The 12,924-nt window shown below is 45.5% G+C and overlaps 1 long non-coding RNA gene across 1 annotated transcript; it reads left to right on the top strand.

Annotated features, from left to right (window-relative positions):
• The first annotated feature begins 8,872 nt into the window (after nucleotides 1-8,872).
• LOC114453763 (uncharacterized) lies at nucleotides 8,873-12,659 on the top strand. The gene is made up of 3 exons (XR_003672474.1): nucleotides 8,873-8,900; nucleotides 12,180-12,329; nucleotides 12,623-12,659. It is a non-coding gene; the product is annotated as an uncharacterized LOC114453763 (long non-coding RNA).
• Nucleotides 12,660-12,924: the final 265 nt, after the last annotated feature.

The raw sequence follows: 12,924 nt of genomic DNA, 5'->3' as shown, positions 1-12,924 counted from the left end.
TGGCTGCCGAGGTGGAGCATGTTTCATAAAGTCCAGTTTACAACAAAACTTAATTCAGAGGGCTTCTGATCCTTGTCAAGATACAAAAACTGAACTTATGTGTGTGTGGACCTTACAAGTACTAAATGTTGGTAAGAGGCCCCATAAGTGACAGAAAAACGGGTTTGGACAAACAGAGTTTTGAATTCTTTATATATGAAGTGATCTTTTTTTAACAGGAAGCAGCAGTGTGACCCAGCACGGCCAGGAAGCCAAGGTACTGAGGAGGAGGAGGAGGAGTCAGGTCAGCGTGTAAATGTTACAATAAATAATAGCACAGGGTACCAGCAGGGGGCAGCACTAAGAAACAAAACTGGATTTTATTTCTCACAGTGTTCAGTGAAACCCACCACACATCAGCCGAGGGACACAGGTAAAAAACAGCTGACTGAGCCCTGGATGTGGTCGCAGCATTTTCCCACGTGACCTGAATGCAGCATCAGACGTTACGATGACTCACCGTCAGCAGTAGGAACCTGATCTCACAGGTCGCTGCCACGCTGACCGCCAACACCACCGATCACCAGCAGGCCCACGGACACCACCTGCACCTCCTCTGCACACACAGAGACAGAGAGACACACACACACAGACACACAGAGAGTTACCAATCGGTTGTGGTAAGGTGAATTTTGCTGTCTTTAGACAATTTTTGTCATGTGTCCTTTTTCCAGTTTACTGTCGCCGTTGCAGGTCCAGTGTAGGGAATTTGGTTGATTGCAGTGGTTAATGCTCTAGGACAGCGGTCCCCAACCTTTTTTGCACCACGGACCGGTATCATGTAAAACAATACTTTCACGGACCGGCACAGAAAAAAAAGTGCATAAAGAGACAACTTACTCTTATGCTTAATTAGTGGGAGCCTTTGAGCTTTCTCAGCAATGAGGCGGTCCCATCTAGGGATAATGGGAGACATGACACCCGAAGTGTGTTTCTTATGTCCAGTCCACTCCGTAATTTTGTTTTGGCCGTCATTTATTGCTTCAGTCGTTCTTGTTCATGTTTTCTTCCATGGCTTGTCTTTTAGTGCAGGGTGCTCGGTCTCGCAGTTTAGAAGGCTTCGTTTCATTTGCGAGTCTGTCGCCACATCACTCAGAGCGGACTTGGTGTGTGAGAATCACCTGTTGCAATAAATCCGTATTTTAAATAGGACTCCTGATATAGTCTTTTAAATGCAGGTTTCTTTTTCTTTGAAGGGGCAGGCTCCTCTTCTTCTGTCTCCTCGTTAGGCCTTTTCCCCTTTCTGAAGAAGCTCTCCAAAGACGTTTGTTTTTTATTCATTTTTGCTGCTTGTGGGCTTAATTTTGGGGCCGTATCCCGTGACCGAGACAAGCGTCTGGGCAGGTGGTTAAAGGCACAGGCGGATGAATCTGATCGATTTATAAATGAAACAGCTTTCAGACTCAGATAATGAATAATATATTTTTTGCTCAGTCTTTCTGTGCGGCCCGGTACCAAATGACCCACGGACCGGTACCGGTCCCCGGCCCGGTGGTTGGGGACCACTGCTCTAGGAGACACGCAGGGTTTATTGTGCTGGTGTTTGTATTTTTTTTTTTTTTTTTTTTTTTTTTTTTTAAGGCGGGTGTCGGGGCCAGAGAGGGATATGTGTGGCTGTGTGTGTAGCGGCTGGGGCTGTCGTCGTGGTCCAACGGTTAGGCTCAGAGGTGCTTCCCCTTTGGGTTGCGCCTGGGGGTGGGACCTGGTTGTGGTCCCCTTTTCCCCCAATCTTTGCTCGGGAGCGCATCCCTGGTTGCCAGAGGCACACCCTCCGACAGGATCCGTCGATACTTCCGATAAGAAAGATCGGGACTCAGCGAGGAGGCACTGACACCATAAGCCTCCGCTGACGCACGGGTTGGATGCGCAAACGGATGAAGGAAACCAAACCTGAACTCTGTAATGCACAAACAGACGCTGCGTGCGGCACACAGCGGCTGTGCGCGCAACATAGCAGGACAGCGCGCGCCCTGTCCTCCTCATCAGAGCTGTGAGGAGGAGGGAAAAAACATTGGACGTTATCACCCTTGATCTGAAAGAGCCAGTGATGCTCTTAGGTGTAAAAGGTTCTGCCCCTGGTACTGTGCTGGAGCTCCAGGAGGGAGAGTGTGACGGCCACAGGGCCTAATGCTTGTTGTGTGTTTGTTCCACTATGGTTGCAGGTTTCCATCAGGGTGGCGCTGTGTTGATTGATCCTGCACTACAGTCTCTTCTCTTCTCCTGCATTCACCACCTGCCAAATTGGGGGGGCCGTCCAATCGGTTGTGGTAAGGTGAATTTTGCTGTCTTTAGACAATTTTTGTCATGCGTCCTTTTTCCAGTTTACTGTCGGCGTTGCAGGTCCAGCGTAGCGAATTTGGTTGATTGCAGCGGTTAATGGTCTAGGAGACACGCAGGGTTTATAAGATAAGATAAGATAAGATAAAACTTTATTAATCCCGAAGGAAATTCTTGTGCCAGAGGTATCAAGTTACATTAAATGCAGTTAAGTACAGAGTATAAGAGTATAAGTGTCACTATAATCGAAAATTAGAGTACAGTACGCAGTATGAGCACAATATATGATACATGGATACAAATATGGAGATGTAAGGTGCTAAGTAAACATAAATATAGACCAGTGGAGGGAATGACAGTGATGCCTGACATGATCATCCAGCTCCTCTCCTACAGAAAGGGGAGGAGTTACACAGTCTGATGGCCTCTGGCAGGAAGGACCTCCTGTGGCGTTCTGTGCTGCTCCTCGGTAGTCTCAGTCTACGGCTGAATGTGCTCCTGTAGGACAGCAGTGTGTCGTGCAGGGGGTGAGACGTGTTGTTACGAATACTGAGGAGTTTCCTCACTATCCTCCTCTCCGTCACCTCCACCACAGACTCCAGCTCCACTCCCAGCACCGAGCCAGCCTTCCTGATGAGCTTGTTGAGTCTGTTGGTGTCGGCCGTCTTCATCCTGCTGCCCCAGCACACTACAGCGTAGAAGATGACGCTGGAGACCACCGAGTGGTAAAACATCTGCAGCATGGTCTGGCAGATGTTAAAGGACCTGAGTCTCCTCAGTAGATACAGGCGACTCTGTCCCTTCCTGTATATTGCCTCTGCGTTTGTGGACCAGTCCAGTTTGTGGTCAATGTGGACACCCAGGTATTTGTAGCTGTCCACAATGTCCACGTTGGTACCCTTGATGCTGACCGGGTTTGGGAGTGTCTGGTGCTTCCTGAAGTCCACCACCAGCTCTCTTGTCTTTGTGACATTCAGCTGCAGGTGGTTCTGTCCGCACCACTCCACAAAGCTGTCCACCACACTCATATACTCCGCCTCCCGACCTCTGCTGGTACAGCCCACAATGGCAGAGTCATCCGAGAACTTCTGCAGGTGGCAGGACTGTGAGCAGTGTCTGAAGTCCGATGTATAGAGTGTGAACAGGAATGGAGACAGTACTGTGCCCTGGGGTGCCCCCGTGCTGCTCACTATCGTGTCCGAGACGGTGTTCCTCAGCCTCACAAATTGTGGTCGACCTGTAAGATAGTTAGTGATCCAGGTGACCAGTGGGGTCTCTACCTGCATGTCCAGGAGCTTCCTATTCAAAAGGGCAGGCTGCACAGTGTTAAACGCACTGGAAAAATCAAAGAACATGATTCTAACAGTGTTTTTTGATTTTTTATTGTGCTGGTGTTTGTATTTTTTTCTGTGGCAAGGAAAAACTCCCTTTAAGAGGAAGAAACCTTGAGCAGGACCCGTCAGCTTAAGGGGGAACCAGTCCTGCTGCTAGTCAGAGAGGATGAGGGAGAGAGAGAGAGAGAGAGAGAGAGAGGATGAAGGAGAGAGAGAGAGAGGAGAGAGAGAGGATGAAGGAGAGAGAGAGAGAGAGAGAGAGAGGAGCAAACATGATACAAACATGATACAGTACAGAGCAAACATGACAGCAAGATGAAACAGTGATTATATTGTAATAGATATCTATATATATCGTCGGTCCATAAGTAGGAATAGTAATTTGATAGTAAAGATGAGCAGCAGGGGCTAGTGAAGTCGATGAGCACAGGAGAGATCAGGGACCAGACTGCAGGTCAGTATGCAGGTCTTGAGACCTGCAAAGAGAGAGAGCGAGAGCGAGGCACAGAACTACAAGGAAGACAGTTAACACAGATTATGAGACGATATTACCCAGTATGATCCAGACTAAGGAGAGTGGAGGAGAGGTCAGACGGTGTTCAGAGGATCGTGTTTGTGCCCCCCGACAACATAGAGCAAGAGAGACTTCATGGGCCGGACTGCAGGTCATCATCCAGGTCTTGAGACCAGTGTGAGCCAGACTAAGGAGAGAAAAGGAGAGGTTAGAGGGTGAGAGGGAAACTGCTCAGTGGATCATGTTTGTGCCCCCCGACAACGTAGGCCTAGAGCAGCATAGCTGTGCTACACACTAGGTCTAAGGCTAACTGTACGCCTTACTAAACAGAAAAGTTTTAAGTCTAGTCTTAAAGGTGGAGGCAGTGTCTGCCTCTCGGACCCAGATTGGTAACTGGTTCCATAATAGCGGTGCCTGATAGCTGAAAGCTCGTCCTCCCATTCTACTTCTATGAATCCTAGGAACTACTAGTAAACCTGCACTCAGAGATCTGAGTGTCCTATTAGGAACATATGGTACAATCAGGTCCTGCAGATACAATGGAGCAAGTCCATGAAGAGCCTTGTAGGTTAGAAGAAGGATCTTGAAGTGTATTCTTGAGTCCACTGGGAGCCAGTGAAGAGACGCTAGGACAGGAGAGATATGATCCCTTTGGCTGCTTCCTGTCAGAACTCTAGCTGCTGCGTTCTGGATCAGCTGCAGACTGTTGATGGAGTAATGTGGACATCCTGACAATAAAGAGTTGCAGTAGTCCAGTCTTGAAGTGACAAAAGCATGGATGAGCTTTTCGGCATCACTCTGAGAGAGGATGCTCCTGATCTTAGTAATATTACGCAGGTGAAAGAAAGCGGTCCTGGAGACCTGCTTAATATGAGAGACAAACCACATGTCTTGATCAAAGATAACTCCAAGGTTCCTCACAGTCGTACTGGAGGCCAGAGTATTTCCATCCAGAGAGAAAGTATTATCTGATAAACGAGTTCTGAGATGTTTCGGTCCAAAAACAATGACCTCTGTCTTGTCCGAGTTTAATAGTAAAAAGTTGGAGGACATCCAGTCCTTTATGTCCTTTAGACACGCCTGTAGCCTGACTAGCGGCTCCGTTTCTTCAGGCTTCATGGATAAATACAGCTGGGTATCATCAGCATAACAATGAAAGTTTATGCCGTGCTTCTGGATGATGTTTCCTAGAGGGAGCATGCAGAGGGTGAACAGGATCGGTCTGAGCACAGAACCCTGTGGAACACCGTGATTCACCCTTGTACCTGTGGAAGACACATCGTTAGTGTGAACAAAATTAAATCTGTCAGATAAATATGATTTAAACCAGCGCAGTGCTGTTCCTGTAATCCTGATCTCGTGTTCTAATCTGTGTAGCAGGATGCGATGATCTACGGTGTCGAAGGCAGCACTGAGATCCAGTAGAACGAGTACAGAGACGAGACCCCGGTCCGATGCCATGAGGAGGTCATTGGTGACTTTAAGCAGTGCTGTTTCTGTGCCGTGATGGGCTCTGAAACCAGACTGGAAAGCATCAAACAGACTGTTACTACACAGGTGGTCGTTTAGCTGACTTACAACAGCTCCTTCGAGTAGTTTGGAGATAAAGGTGAGGTTGGAGATCGGTCTGTAGTTTCCTAGGACGTCTGGGTCCAGTGAAGGTTTTTTAAGTATCGGAATGATCACAGCAGTTTTAAAAGCCTGTGGTACATATCCTGTTTCCAGAGACAAGTTGATCTGTCCTAATATAGAGTCTCCGATCAGAGGAATAGCATCCTTGAGGAGCTGTGAAGGGATCGGATCCAGAAGACAGGTAGTAGGTTTAGACTTGCTGATGCTGGTGGTCAGCTCAGGGAGGCCGATGGGCACGAAGCAGTCCAGAGATAGATCAGGATCCGTTTCCAGAAGTGGCGGTGTATCCTCAGCGGCCACAGAGAGATTGTGGTTGATTTGTCCTCTAATAGTGGTGATTTTATCGGCGAAGAAGCTCATGAAGTCTTTACTACTAAGAGGTGCAGGAATGCGAGGTTCCACAGAGCTGTGGCTCTTTGTCAGCCTAGCCACGGCGTTAAAGAGAAAGCGCGGGTTGTTCTTGTTTTCTTCTATTAGTGATGAATAGTAGGCTGTCCTAGCTTTGCGAAGGGCCTTCTTATACGTCAGCAGACTGTCTCTCCAGGCCCTCCTGGAGTCATCTGATTTAGAGGACTGCCACATCCTCTCCATCCTTCGTGTAATCCGTTTCAGTGATCGGATGTTTGAGTTGTACCACGGAGCTAGCCTGTTCTGGTTTGTAGTTTTCTTCTTCTTCAGTGGAGCAATCCTGTTTAAGACTGAGTGTAGTGTGTCTGCAGTGTTGTTGACAAAGCGGTCCAGCTCTGCAGGAGTAATATTTAAGTTGGTACCCCCATCAGTACTTGGGACTGTGGGGAGTACTGGTAGGATTAGGATATATATATATATATATATACATACATATATATATATATATATATATACACATATATATATATGTATATACACACATATATATATATATATATATATATATATATATATATATATATATATATATATATATATATACACACATATATATATATATATATATATATATATATATATATACATACATACATATATACATATATACATATATACACATATATATATATATATATATATATATATATATATACATACATATATACACATACATATATACATATATACACATACATATATATATATATATACATACATAAATATGTGTATGTAAGGGAGTGTTTCTTGTCGCTGTTGGTCAGGGGTTGTGGCTCTGGGTGTGTGAAGTGCTTTGAGACAGTTGAGATTGTGAGACGTGCTGTCGAATTGAAATAGAATTAAACTGAATGTGTTTTTTTATGTAGGCTAAGGAGAAGGAGATGACGGAGCGTCACAGTGGTGTCAGCCTAACAGAAATGGTGGAAATGTAAGCAAGACTCCAGGTATGTGTTTTCTCCTGTATGTTGTGTAGTGGGACAGCATTGGAAGTCCTAAAGTTTATGTTTCGTTTTGTTTTTACCATAGGCCCTGGCCCTGGCCCTGGCCCTGGCCCTGGCCCCGGCCCTGGCCCCAGTGTGAGGAGCCACAGCAGCTGTCGATCAGGTGATGGTTTGTCCTGGTGTGTGTGTTGTGTTGCCAGTTAGTGCTCAGTAGTTAGAGATTTTGATTGTACATGAGTGTCGTTACTTTGAACCACTTTGTCCTCTGAGCGGGTCAGTACTACTTCCTCGTGTGCAGACATTGTCCATATTTTTCCAGGTCAAATTCAGTGAGTAATGATAGAACAGAACGAGTCAGTATGTGTATGTACAATCTCTGTATACATACAACAGATCCATGCTCAGGACAATGCTCTCCACAGACAGACCTGCATTTTCCTCTTGGACACTGGTCTCCATTTGTCTTTGTGACATAAACAGAGAACAGTGTTCACACACACACGTAGCCTTTACATATTTACGCATTTTTATGATGCCACGCTGCACAGGGAGAGACACGCTGAAATATATGATGTTGCCATCTTTTGCGAACATGCAGGGATGACAGTGACTACAAACACAGCGTCACTTTTAACTGATATGTGAACCAGGACTAGAGGCAGGGCTGCTAGCGTTTGCTAGCTGGACAGAGGCTAACATTTCAAACGAGTGACTTGAGACAGAACACTGACCGACGCTAACGTTACTTTAGAGTCAACTTGCAGCAGCCCGAACATCTCTGCTTCCACGGTCGGTGTAAATGTTCTGTTAGCTCTACTTTGACATTACTCTTCCTTCAAAGTGCAGCTATGACCGACACTCTATCTGTTGTTGTTTTTAAACGTAACGTTACTGCATGAATCCTGACTTTCAGCCAGGTAAATAGCTACATGTGCTGCGTGTTGTATGTAGCCCTCAGGCACTCCTCAGAGACCCCAACAGATGGCGCTGCTCTGGTGTAGGTGACAGTGAGGAACGGTGCCGTTGTTCTGCTGCGGGTGGGCGGGTCCTGACGTTTTTGGATATAGACAATTACATTGAGTTCTGTAGAAGTAATTTATTATTGACGTTCAGTCAAATCTGTTTTAATATTAAGCTGCCAAAACATTCACACTTTGTAAGTATGTGCAACTTCAATAAATTCAGAAAGAAAAGGGAATGAACTTACTGGAAGAAATATACTTTATAAAATAAAGTCCTACAGACGACACCATTGAAGGGCTTTATACAGTGTAGGCAGCTGTTGGTGTGCATGTTAGAATCAGTGTGATGGTCTGCCTCAGACAGACCGGACCAAAGCAGCAGTACAGCTTCAGGCAGCCTTAAACATAGTGTGTAGAGGCTGACGTGGCCTCAGCACAGGACATGTTTTAGCATAGCTGAGCTGCTGTAATGTTACTGTTGCTGTTAGACGTGCTTTGAGGTAGCTGACACTGTTAGCAGTATTTAAATTGCAATATTAAAATAGTGGAAATGAGTTGAATGTGTTTTTTGTGTAGGTCCTGGAGCAGAAGATGATCCAGCTGAATGAAGTGTAGAGTGAATCAGCAGTGATGCAGGTATGTGCGGTTTGAGTATGTTGTGTAACAGAGTAGAAATGTCGTCCTGAAGTCCCACAGTTAATGTGTCGTTGTTGTGTTTATGCCACAGGCCCTGTGTGTGATGATAACAGAAGCTCGACAGTCAGTGTCAGGACACACAGCAGCTGACCCTCAGGTCATGGTTTGTCAGTGTCAGTGTGTTGTGTTGCTAAATATTTCCCATTCACAAATAGTTTGTGAGGTTAGGTAGTTGTTTAATAAATGTCCAAAGGTCTTAGAAGCTCATGTGATGAGTCATAAAGATTTTGAAGAAGTGTGCAGTTGTCTGTGTGTGTGTGTGGAGAGGGAAGCAGTGAGTCGGGTCACTGTGTGTTCATTACGCATGGAGCCAGATGAATTTTGAATAGACGTAAATATGTTGACAATCAGAGTTTATGTTGCTACTGATTAGATTATGATTTGAATTGTTTTTATGGATAGAATGTACGGATTGTATAGAATGAATGGATGGCTCCTCCCTGGCAATCAGCTCTAAAACACCTGCAGACAGGCGGGGCGAGGTGTGTGCAGGAGGAGGAAGGCAGGAGGAGAGATCCGGTTTTGTTGCCGTGATTTGATTTGATTAGTTCTTATTTTGAATTTCTTTTTTGGTGAGAAAATTATTTTTTGTCACAAACCTCCTCCAAACAAAGGGCCTAACCACTGGCTGTGACACATGGGATGAAAAGAGTCTCTGGCTAATGTGTTGAGTGGTGTTTGTGTGATGAAGGCCAGCCAGAGGTTTGCAGTGTGAACGAAGGCGGAGATTTCATATGTACAACACAGTCGGCGGTTGGTGAGTGAGTGTAATGTAGCTGTGTAGTTGTAGACATTTGTGTGTCTGCATGTGTCTGCAGGCTGGATTTATGCCGAGCTGCTGTCTGGGCCTGTGACCCATCAGAAGCAGCTGTATAGAAGCTAGGAAGCGTTCCAGTAAGAGGTACCGGAGGAGCTCAGAGAGGTTCCTGGTGAGGGAGGCCCGTCAGCATGTTGCTGCACCTGTGTCATACAGAGCGACATCGGCACCTGGACGCACCGGGTCAGTTCAGACAAGCAACGGGCCAAATGGGTCCATGTCAGTGAATGATACTGTTCATGTTTCAAGTAGAACCAGAGGACGAAAGAGAAACATTGTGATGTGGAGTTGTGTAGTGTTGTTGTGACGGGTCCTGTTGGAGTGGGACCAGTGATCCTGTTTGTTGGTGATGACACGTTGTGATGTGTTATAAACTGATAGTGTTTGGTTGGTTTGACAGGAGCTGAGGCTGCTGCCTGTCAACCAGAGCGACAGGCATGTGCGGATGCAGGTGTTGTGTAACTGTTGTGTGTGTGTGTAGTTTATGTGATTAATGAGACGGTGTTGTGTGTTGTTTTTGACGTTGTGTTTTGTTCCTGAAGGTCCTACGAGGTGTTTCCTGTCGGTGTGGTAAATGGGCTGTTAGAGAGCAGCGGGTCATGCTGTGATGTGTCTGTGTGCGGTCATGTAGTTGAGAAGGTTGTGGCATGTGTTCATTTTGTGTGTGTGTTTTCTGCGGGTGTGTGCTGAGCTGCAGCAGGGTGCTGTGAGTGAGCAGAGTGTACCAGTGTTAACAGGTATGTTTTTGTATATAAATATATATATATATATAATATATTGTATTGTTATTTAATGGAATATATACAAAGGTGAACAGAGGCACTTCCAGCAGCCATCACTCCTGTGTTGTAATTAGGTTTGGGCGATATTGGCCAAAGAATGAGTCACGATTATTTATGGCATTTAGCTGATAATGATTACACATCAGTGATTATTTAAGGTTAAAAAAATGTCTGTGCAAACAGACCTGCTAACCTGTGGCTGGAATACGTCCCACACTAGTGCATGTTTTCACTCATACTGTAGAACAGCAGCAGAAAAAACAAACAAACTGGACAATTTCACATGTAACTGTGTGTTTGTGCAAATCAACCTGCGTTACGTTAGGTTGGTTGTAAGGAGCATAATACTAAACATGTCGCGGATTCTCGGCCGACTGGAATTCTTTCCAATATCTGCTGGAGGAGGCCTCGCTGTAGCTGGCGTTGTGACCTCGTCACGCTTTCTTCGCCTTTCTTCGTGCTCCAGCTTATGGTGACAGACGTTGAACCTCTGTTAGAATGTCCTGCTCCGCGTCATTTAACTGAACACCACCGCCTTCTGCCATTATTGTGATTTATTATTGTGGGCTTACATGTGTGCACTTGCAGGGGAGAGTACGTCACACAAAAATGCATCATCATGACGAGGCACTAATTGCAGTAATTGATGAGTGGTAAATATAGTAATCGGTGACAATTTTTCTGACGATTAATCGCACACGATCAGATTTTGGCACAAGCGTCGTCCTAATGGTGCATTGTGTTAGCCGATTGTGTTAAAAAGGCTAATTGATGATTAGAACAGTGCTGTGAGATGATGTTAGCACAGCTGAGTAATGCTGATCAGAGAAGCTCTAGAAGTGGCTCGGTGACCCCAAACTTTTGAATGGTAGTGTCCACACATGATGTCATCATGGTGCATGTGTAATGAGATGTGTAGCATTGGAGATCAGATATTTCCCCCTCTGTGCAACACAGGAGGAAGATGTAGCATCCTCTTTGTCAAATCTTCTTTGTTCATATTCAAATTCAAATGGCCTGCAGACTTTAAAACAGTTTATGTGGGTTGTCTGATTCACATCTGTCCTATAAATACTGCTGGGGGAGTTTCCTAAGAACAACATTTTGGTGCATTTGTCTCTTCTTCTTTTTAAAGAATTCCATGTTTTTTCTCTATATTTGGCTTCATCAGTGCCCTCTGGTGGCCGCGTGTTGGTATTGTCAAATAGCTGCAAGTATCAGAATCAGAATTCCTTTATTTATCCCTGAGGGGAAATTCTTTTTTGTTACAGACAAAGAAATCAAAGATAAATTGAAGTTTGAAATAGAAATATATAATAATCTAAATACCTAGACAGCATTTAAATCCCTGAGTTGTATCTAAAGAAGAAGACACATATTTACTACTGTATAAAAACCTTTACATAGTAAAGAGCAGGACATGAATGTACCAGTATGAATGTACAGTGTCTGAGTGACTGTCACAGTTCAGAGTTCAGTAGTTTGATTGACAGGCAGGAATGACTTCCTGTGTCTCTCAGTGGTGCATCGTGGGAGTCGGAGTCTGCTGCTGAACGAGCTCCTGTAGCTGGTCAGCACAGTGTGGAGCGGGTGAGAGGGACAGTCCAGTATAGTCTTTATTTTGGACCACGTCCTCCTCTGGCACACCTCTGTCAGAGAGTCCAGGTCCTGTCCTACAACATGGCCTTATGTGATAGACGTGTGTGCCGCGTCTCCTTGGAGACTCTGAGACCAGTTTAATGTTTACAGACAATGAGGAAGTGAACTCTGATCGCAGGCGTTTGCAGTGTCGGTCCTCTGAGGGTCAGACGGAGGGACCTGAACGGACCGTGGTCTGCTGCCTGTGGAGATGAAGGTGGAGGAGAAGCTGGAGGTGAAGGTGGAGCTGCTGAAGTTCTGCTTGGCAGTCTTTAACACCGTGTTTCTGGTGAGTCCATCTTCACATCCTTCAATAAGCTCAGAGGCCTTTTTCATCCAGGAGGTCTGAGAAAAGATTCCTCTGGATTAATCAGTCAGAGTCCTTCTGATCATCACGGATACATTTTCAATGTGTTCTTTTTCTGTTTCTTTTCGTTTGTTTTGAATTGCTGATGTCAGCTGGTTTATTTAGTAGTTTCCTCTTTGAAGCCAACAGTAGGAATAGATGTTCACTTTAACAGTAAAGCACAGTCTGAACAGTGATGATGCTCAGATCCTTGTCTTGACCTTTGACCTCTGTAGTTTGTGGGTCTGAGTGCGGCCGGCTGTGCGATCTGGATCCTGTTCGACAGAGGAAGCTTCCTGAACTCCCTCCCCTCCGGTAAAGACTGCAGCTTTAAAGGATCAGCCCAACATTTACAAAGAGGACGCTGCTTTAGCCTAGCTTAGCACAAAGACTGTAAACAAGGGGGAACTGTTAGCATAGCTCAATGACACTGTGTGTGTGTGTCTGTCTGTCTCTGTGTGTGTGTCTCTGTCTCTGTGTCTCTGTGTGTGCAGAGGAGGTGCAGGTGGTGTCCGTGGGCCTGCTGGTGATCGGTGGT

This window comes from Parambassis ranga, chromosome 21 (assembly GCF_900634625.1).
Source record: "Parambassis ranga chromosome 21, fParRan2.1, whole genome shotgun sequence".
In the NCBI taxonomy this organism is placed as follows: Eukaryota; Metazoa; Chordata; class Actinopteri; family Ambassidae; genus Parambassis; species Parambassis ranga.
This window is presented reverse-complemented; position numbering and strand designations above follow the sequence as displayed.